Here is a 9505-nt window from a genome sequence, read left to right as displayed (position 1 = left end):
TGGTTTAATCCCTAGGAGCTCTGGGGAGTCTGGTTGGTTGATACTGTTGTTCTTCTTATGGGGTTCCAAATCCCTTTAGCTCCTTCAGTCCTTTCTCTAACTCCTCTATTGGGAACCCCATGCTCAGTCCAATGGTTGGCTGTGAGCATACACTTCTGTATATGTCAGGCTCTGGCAGAGCTTCCCAGGGGACAGCTATACCAGGATACTGTCAGCAAGTACTTCTTGCCATCCTCAATAGAGTCTGGGTTTGGTAACAGTATATGGGATGGATCCCCAGGTTGCGAAGTCTCTGAGTGGCCTTTCCTTCATTCTCTGCTACACACTTTGTCTCCTTATTTCCTCCTGTGAGTATTTTGTTCTTGCTTCTAAGAAGGACTGAAACATCCACACTTTGATCTTTTTGTTGAGCTTCATGTGGTCTGTGGATTGTATCTTGAGTATTTGGAGCTTTTGGGCTAATATCCACTTAACAGTGAGTACATACCATGTGTTTTCTTTTTTCTTTCTTTCTTTCTTTCTTTCTTTCTTTCTTTCTTTCTTTCTTTCTTTCTTTCCTTTCTTTTTTAAAAAATCTTTATTTTAACAAGTGCACAGGCGCTGGGACCAATGATTACCAGCTGCCCAAATACCAAAAAATTATGCTTCTGAAATCTCTTGATGTCGATTCCAAATGCAGAGCAATCGAGTTGCCCTGTGTGTGTGTGCCACTCACGACAGAAGCCCCCCCCCCTTTTTTTCCCATGTGTTTTCTTTTGTGACTGGGTTACCTCACTCAGGATATTTTATAATTCTGTCCATTTGCCTAAGAATTGCATGAAGTCATTGTTTTTAATAGCTGAGTAGTAGTCCATTGTGTAAATGTACCACATTTTCTGTACCCATTCCTCTGTTGAGGGACATCTGGGTTCTTTCCAGCTTCTGGCTATTATAAATATGGCTGCTATGAACATAGTGGAGCATGTGTCTTTATTGCATGTTGGAGCATTTTCTGGGTATATGCCCAGGAGTGGTATTGCCGGGTCCAATTTTCTGAGGAACCACCAAACTGATTTTCAGGGTGGTTGTACTAGCTTGCAATCCCACCAGCAATGGAGGAGTGTACCTCTTTCTCCACATCCTCACCAGCATCTGTTGTCACCTGAACTTTTAATCTTAGCCATTCTGAATGGTATGAGGTGGAATCTCAGGATTGTTTTGATTTGAATTTCCCTGATGACTAAGGATGTTGGACATTTCTTTAGGTGCTTCTTGTTCATCAATATGTCTCAGATGAGAATTCTTTGTTTAGATCTGTACCTCATTTTTAATAGGGCTATTTGGTTCTGAAAATCTACCTTTTGCCTCCTAAGTGCTAAGATTACAGCATACATCACATGCTAGCTTTAAATGGTACTCTGAAGGAAACACAGGACTTCAGGTAAGTGAGGAAAATATATCAAGTAAACTATATCCTTAGTTTTAATGTACATGCATGTGCACACATGTGTGTGTCTGTGTATCTGCAAGCTTAATTGCTATAACAAAACAGTTAAAAATGAGTACTTCATGGAACATACTTTATTGCTTACAGCTACAGCATCTGAAACTCCAAGAATAAGAGTTCTTGTCTACTTGACCTTAGGCGAAAAAAAACCCTTGGTTGTGTCACAACATAGCAGAGAAACATAGGTAATCAGTTGATTGAAGGAGTTGTGTAGAAAGCCAGGAATCCAGGATTGAGTGGTTGAACTTGCCCCTTTGTAAGAACAACTTAGTTCCATGAGAAGTAAGTCACCACTCAAAAACAGGATTGATGCCTTATTAGGGTTACACTTTACCTCTGCTGATTTTGCCCCAGAACATTTTACTTTTTTTTTCTTTTCTCTCTTTTCCTTTTTTTCTCATTTGCTCAATTTTTTTATTTTAAAAAGGAATATTCATTCTCAGTTCCCTTTTCTCCCTCTCACCCTTCTTGATCTTGGTCCCTCTTAATTCATATCCTTGTTTTCTTTAAATGTTATATTTAGTCCATTTAGTGCTTCATATACATAGTCCATATAATGTTACCTATATTTATATTAGAGCTGACCACTGGATATTGGATAGCCAATAGGGGTGGCTTGCCCCTGAGGAAAACTATTTCTCCTGCTCCTACCATTCCTTAGTTTTATCCATATTTTTAAAGAGACTCCATCACCTCTCAACAATGCACTGACAGCCAACCTTCTAGTCCATGAGAGCCCATGAGTCAAACATATCAGCTCTGTTAATTATCATCTTTCTAAACTCCATTTAGTTTTAGAATGAACTTGCTTCTTATAACATGCTTGAACTTACATGTGCAGGCTCCTGTGTTGCAAGCATCCTTGAAACAGAACAGATTCATAAATTTTTTCTTTTCTTTTGAGATTATAATACAAATACATCACATCTCTATTTTTCTCCTTCCCAAGCCTCTTGTATACTCCTCCTTGCTATCTTTCAAATGCATGGCTTCTGTTAAAGATTTTTATATTGCTGTTACACAAAAATCTAGCAAACACCACAGCAATAGTGAAGTAATGTACCTTGGAGGAGAACATCCAACTACTTTACTAGACCAGTATAATTTGTTAAGTACATTCTAAATATTTGACCTTAGAGACCAAGACTTAAGGAATCTTCTCTTTCTAACCTATGGGGAGCATTATAGAAAACCACAAAGATACTGAATTGTGGAGCCCTTTCAAATGGATAAATCCATAAAACAAATCCCATACCTTAAGGCTAAGGGAATATTACAGAAGATGGGGAGGAAAAATTGCAAGAGCCAGAGGATCAGGAAGTTTGATGTGCAACTGTCCCTCCTAGTAACATCAAACACTACACCAGCATGGCTGCCTAACATGAGCTGGAAAAGTCTGACACCAACAGACATGATAAAGTGGATGGGGAAAGTCCATGAGGTCTTGATCCTATACAAAGAAAGATAGGCAACTAAAGAATGCTGAGAGTGGAGGAAATAGCCATCCCCAGGAAACAGCACAATTGGTTGTTCAATTAGCGATGGTCAGCCCTGAAAATACCCTTTTGGGTTTTTTTTAGACTAATCATGGTACTTTTAGGAATATACATGTATATGCACATATTCATAATTATGTTTTGCTATGTTCAGTTTGACAATTTCATACACGAATACTGTATTTACATCATTTACATCCCACATCTTCCTGTCCAACTCCTCCCATGTTCCACCCCAGTCCCTCTCAAATTCGTGACTTTCTCTCTCCATACACACACACACACACACACACACACACACACACACACACACACAAGATTGATTGAGTCCACTTATTTTTACCCATATGGGTATATTTCTTTAAGGCTGACCACTTTAGATTGTACAACCTATTAGAAGATTGTTCCTGGAGAAGATGATTAGTCTCTCTTTAAGTACACATTAATTGACTGAAGATCTTATTTAGGGGTGGGGACTTGTGAAATTTCCCCCATCCATGTTCAGATGTCAACGGAAAACCAATTAATTGTTTTATCACTACCTTTGAGTTTGCCTTTGTATAACTGTTAGACTGCATTGCTGTTAGGTACGACCATGTAACTAACTTCATTCTGGAAACTTGGATGTGAATAGAAGAAATGTGTTTAATTTTCAGATCTTTTGTGTAAAATCTCTCCTTTGCTTCCTCCTTCTATCCCTATTTGTTCACTTCATCTTAAATTCAGAAGACAAGAACTCCTAGGAAATGGTGGAAGAATGTTTAGTTTATGAACCATCATAGGAGAAGTCCCCTATTAAAACATTTAGTTGGACTATATTATAAGAGAAATCTTTACATTTTACTATATTGAGTCTCTAACAAGTTGAGGTTGTTTTTTGGAAAGCAATTAACCTTTAAAAGTGATATAATTATTTAATTTTTGTCTTCAATGCTTCACTGGTTAAAATAGAAGGGAAATCAGCTGAAATGTACCAATTGGAATATGAAGTTCATTTCAAACCTAGGGTTGTCTTTCTAGTTTTACACAAACTAGCAAACCCAAATAGCTAGGATGAGGCCAGTGAAGCATCCAGGGTGGCAGCTTTATGACACAGTCACTCTTTGCCTTGTGCTGGGTTGCTGTCAAGAGTGATGTAGCCACAAACTTATTTCCCTACATGGTTTATAGCATTTATAGTTATATAAATGCTATAAACCATGGCCTTGATGGCCGTGTCACCCTCTTCTCTCTCTTGTATCTTGATAGCAGCACAAACCTAGACAATGTGGAAGTAAGGGTTGTGTGTGTGTGTGTGTGTGTGTTGCTGGTTTGTATAAATGCAAATTCACACAGGCCTGAGGTTAACATTGAGTCGTCCTCAGTTGATCTCCACCTTAGTTTTATCAACTGAGCCATCTTTTAGGACCAGCCATCTCTTTTGTTACTTTGTTCAGCTATTAAATTGATGTTTCCTAAATCAAGTTGGCTGACAACCTTGAGCCTCAGTTTCCTTTTCTGAAGAAAAGAGTATCTGTTTCTTAACCCTCAGTAAATGGTTGTTCTCTATTTTATCCCAACATAATACTTTTATTGATTATTTGGGAATTTCACACAATACCACTCATTTTCCATTCTTCTTAGGTTCACTCTCCCATCCTTGTGCTCTCTCCCAAAGAAAAAAAATTAAGAAAAAAAATGACAAGTACAATATATGTTGTCCATTTACTCATTGGGACATGGTGAAACTCCCAAATGGCCAGTTCCTTAAAGATAACTGAGACTTTTTGCACCCTATCTCCATCCTCACCTACCAGAAACTATCAATTGTGAATAGCTTCAGTATGTATCACAATTTTATGGACTCTATTGAATGGCTTCCTTGCTAGACTGTTTCTTTTTTTTTATGCAGAGGGGGACAGGTTGTTGTAGAAGCCTTCAATGTCTCCCATTCTCAACTATGAATCTGAAGTCATCAGTACCACTGCAAAAAGGAGCTTCCCTGCTCATAAGTTTATTCTCAAAGTTGCTGAGGTGAATGTGTGCTTTACTTACTCATGCCTTCCACATTCCTTGAGCACATAACTTATTCTTTTCTGCATTTATGGCTATCTATAGGTATCTATGTGAGAGATATATGCCTATGGATTTTAAAACCTAAGATGGTTTCACTTCTGGTTTCACACACTTGCTCTGCAGAGGAACAGGAGGCCACCTGCATTTTGGTTCTGCCATTTTCTCTCTCTGGCTAAGCTGGATGACCTGCTCTAACCCTGCCACGAAGATAATTTTCTCTGCCACAATTTCCTAGTTGGAATTAACTTACCCTTTGCTTTGGCTTGCTCGATGTCTCTACCTCATGGACATTTGGGACAAGCTTAGGAAACTCAAGAAACCCAGAACTTTGCATATATGATGTATCCCTTACACACAGAATACATACATGCTCATTTAACCCTTTCAAAAATACACCCTGTAGGATTTCAGTAGAGGTAAATTGTAGGCTAATAGTTACAAATCCCCTAGTTCTATTGAGTTAAGTTCTTATGAATGCTATTTTCAATAAGAGAATTGTTGGGGAAGGAGAGGGGATCTAGAGAATGGAAGAGAGCCTGAGTTGTGTAGAGTGGTGGGACTCAGAGATCTTAAATGACAGGAGACCAAAAGAAGGAAAAGGAAGACAAAAACCACCTTGACAAACACATGGAAAAAGAAACAAAAGTAAAGTTTTACCACAGAAAACTGTCCACTGTTGTGTTGTGGACAGTAAGTAGGAACATGACAGTGAGGGACTCAAGATTGTGTGTGTAGATGCTTAAACAACTTAGGCAAAACAACAGGCATGAAAGCAGAATGGCCAAACTTGCTGAGTGAGGACCATAGATTGTGAGCCCTGTCTGAGACTGAAATAGTCTTCTTTCTCAATTACTGCAGGGCTCTTCACTGTTTCTGGGGTGCTGCCAGATAACATAAAGGCCTGTTGATAAGCTTACTGCAGCTTTCATTCCTATATGTTTGTTATGGTGTGAAATCAAATTGAGAAACAAGAAATAGAGCAGTTTACTTCTAAGATGGCCTTGTTTTATGTGTGATAGGAGGTTTGAATCCAAGTCTCATATAATCTACTAAACAACTCTATTTGAAGGTTCATTTGTAATTTCAGTTTTACAGTGTCTCCAAAACCATTCTTGTTTATTTCCCCTGTGGTCCAATTGTTTTTGAAATTCTACTTTACTAACTTTTATACATTTTTTGAAACAATTGGTTTCACCAAAACATTTCCTATATATGCTATATTTTGATCATCTGTCTTCTATTATAGCCTAGTCTTGCTCCCACTGTTCTCCTTCCTCTACCTCCAAGCCCTGCTTATACTTTCATGTCTTACATCTATTGTTCTCTTTTTTTCTATAGCCATCACATGCCCATAGTGCCTCAGCTGGAGGTGGGACTCTATGAGACCTCCCTCCTGTGTATGTTGGAATGTGTGTCGACTTAACCTTGGGATGCTCTTGTGTATGTAGTCACAGCCTTTTGGGTTCATATATACAATAGCCTTGCTGTACCCAGAAACGAAAACCCAAAAACCTGTTTTACAGCAGGCTCTTAGCTGAGGAATTATTGATAATTAAATGTTTGCTTGAGTTGGGGGTAGGAGGAGAGACATTATTTTTCATATACAGTCCTTGGTATGCTATCCATGTTCCTTTGCATACATGAAGCACAGAAGCAGCATTAAACTTAAAAGAGTACATAGGTTGGGAGGAAAAGGTGGGGGTTGCAGGAGGAATTGGAAGGGGGAAAGAGCTTGGGGTAGATTTGATCAAAATATTATATTCGTGCATGAAATTCTCAACAAAATTTGAGAAAAATAAAAAAAAAATAAGAAGTGTAGCTGTGACTTACTGCAACTTCTTTAAAGTTTTTTAGCTCTGCTGTTAGAATAGTAGAGAAACAATGAAAAGAAATAGGGATCAAATTAGCAGGTAGGGTTGGAAGCCTGTGTTAATTTGTCACGATCCATCACAGTATGTCCATTTTTGACCCAAGGAATCAGATAACACTAATCACTTATGGCAAAGTAACATGCAGAAACCCAGTAATTGGATATCTGGTGGCATCATGCTGTTATCCACATTTCCTGGACCAGCTCTAGATGATGCTAGTGGGAAATAGGAAATACATGTAAATTAGACCAGTCCACCCACTGTTGTGCCTCTCCTTGTCCCCATGGTTACAAGCTGCCTAGTTAATGCCAATTCTTCTAGGCAAAAGGACCCACTCAAGAACATGAAGCCCAAGTGAGTCTCCATACTATTTTGCTAGGCTGATTGAATCAGACAAGTAAGCTTGATATACTGAAGTCATTGGCCTCAAGATGAGTAGACAGCACTGTGAGTTAAATATCTACCCTTAAACTTGCTAAGTTCTCTAACAGTTTTTTTTCTATGTCCCTCCTCTTTCCTTCCTTTCTTTGTTGCCCCTTCTTTTTTCATGTGTACTTCTGCAAAGAGTTGGATTATTTACATCCCCATGGTATACTGTGAAAGTGCTACCTAGTAACAAAAATTAAATCTACCCAGGTACCCCTGCTTGTATTATCCCCTTACCTCTTTCCAGAAGTAATAAATGTCTGGTATTATATATTTATTGTTTTATGATATACTAATTAACCCCTCAATCTATCTATCTATCTATCTATCTATCTATCTATCTATCTATCTATCTATCTTTCTGTGGGTGTGTGTTATATATACTAGTAGTACTTTGCCCCTTTTTCTAAAGCAAATTTTTAAATATCTCTATTTCTTACCCATGTCTTCTGTCAAAAAAGGAAAAAAAAGAAAAAACAGTGAGACTTACCTCAGAGCATTTTTTGCCTTGCTGCATACATAGAAGCTAAAGAAACACTTAGAATATGAATAAGAGTACTAGTGGTAGTAGTGTGGGAGGGGTGGGGTTTGGGGTGGTAGTGGTGGGGGAGGGATGGGGTAATTGTAGTACAGAGGGGGTGCAGAGTGGAGGCGGTAGAGGTGGGGGAGGGGTGAGGTTGGTAGTAGTGGGGGTGGGGTGGGCTGGGGGAGGGGGGCGGGGGAGGGTGTGGTAATACTCAGATGCTCCCTCAGCTGTCCTTTCCTTTCTGCATGAAATCATGAACATCTCTACAACACAGCATTTTGTCTGTTGTTTTTTCTAATTCTCATTTTCCCCTACATTCCCACAACACCTATTCATACCTACATTCTAGATTATTTTCATGCTAACAACAAGTTTGTTTGCTTTTAAAGAAGTGGTTCTCAGTATTAGTGGTCCTTACTATTTTGAGCACACTAAAATTCCCTGGGAAGCTTAAAAGTTCTAATCTAAGCTTTATGTTATACCAATTAAGTGGAATCTCTAAGGGTAAGATAGCTATCAGCATTTTTAATGGTCTCCTGATGATTTTAAATGCATAGCCTATGATAGGCCCTACCTAGGTCTTACTGCAGAAGTTGTGAAATTCTGGCTGAAAAGTCAAATTCAATTCCTTGTTTTTATAAATAAAGGCCTAATTCTAAGAAGGGGCAAAGTGTCCACACTTTGGTCGTCGTTCTTAAGTTTGGAGTTGAGACAAAAGGATGGACCATCTAGAGACTGCCATACCCAGGGATCCATCCCATAATCAGCTTCCAAACGCTGACACCATTGCATACACTAGCAAGATTTTGCTGAAAGGACCCTGATATAGCTGTCTCTTGTGAGACTATGCTGGGGTCTAGCAAACACAGAAGTGGATGCTCACAGTCAGCTATTGGATGGATCACAGGGCCCCCAATGGAGGAGCTAAACAAAGTAGCCAAGGAGCTAAAGGGATCTGCAACCCTATAGGTGGAACAACAATATGAACTAACCAGTACCCCCAGAGCTCATGTCTCTAGCTGCATATGTATCAGAAGATGGCCTAGTTGGCCATCAGTGGAAAGAGAGGCCCATGGTCGTGCAAACTTTATATGCCTCAGTACAGGGGAATGCCAGGGCCAAGAAGTGGGAGTGGGTGGGTGGGGGACTGGGTGGGGTAGGGTGTGGGGGGACTTTTGGGATAGCATTGGAAATGTAAATGAAATAAATACCTAATTAAAAAAATAAATAAAGTCCTACTGGTCAAATCGACTTTATTTATGTTTATATGTGGTTAATTTTATAGTGAGTGATATCAGAGAGACTTCCTCTGGAAGCCAATAGAGCAGATGCAGAGACCCACAGCCAAACATGAGAGAGAGAGAGAGAGAGAGAGAGAGAGAGAGAGAGAGAGTCCAGATTAGAGATCCCTATCAGGTTTCTCCCCTTGGATCTCAGGGAACTCCACAGAAGAGGAGGATGATAGGAGCCAGAGGTGTTAAGGATAACAGGGCCCATAGAATCAACTAAGCCAGGCTCATAGGGGCTCAGAGACTGAGGCAACAATCACAGAACATGCATGGGTCTGTGTTGGTCCTCTGCATATATGGTATGGTTATTTAGCTTGGGATTTTCAGGAAAATTCTAATGATAAAATGGGGGTATC

At 39.4% G+C, this 9505-nt stretch overlaps 1 non-coding gene across 1 annotated transcript; it reads right to left on the bottom strand.

Moving 5' to 3' along the window:
• Positions 1 to 593: 593 nt before the first annotated feature.
• On the bottom strand, positions 594 to 738 carry Gm25097. Its single transcript, XR_003953182.1, has one exon. It is a non-coding gene; the product is annotated as a U11 spliceosomal RNA (small nuclear RNA).
• Positions 739 to 9505: the final 8767 nt, after the last annotated feature.

The sequence above is a fragment of the Mus musculus genome, chromosome X, assembly GCF_000001635.26.
Source record: "Mus musculus strain C57BL/6J chromosome X, GRCm38.p6 C57BL/6J".
In the NCBI taxonomy this organism is placed as follows: domain Eukaryota; kingdom Metazoa; phylum Chordata; class Mammalia; order Rodentia; family Muridae; genus Mus; species Mus musculus.
The sequence above is the reverse complement of the archived record's forward strand: the minus strand, read 5'-3'. Positions and strand labels throughout refer to the sequence as shown.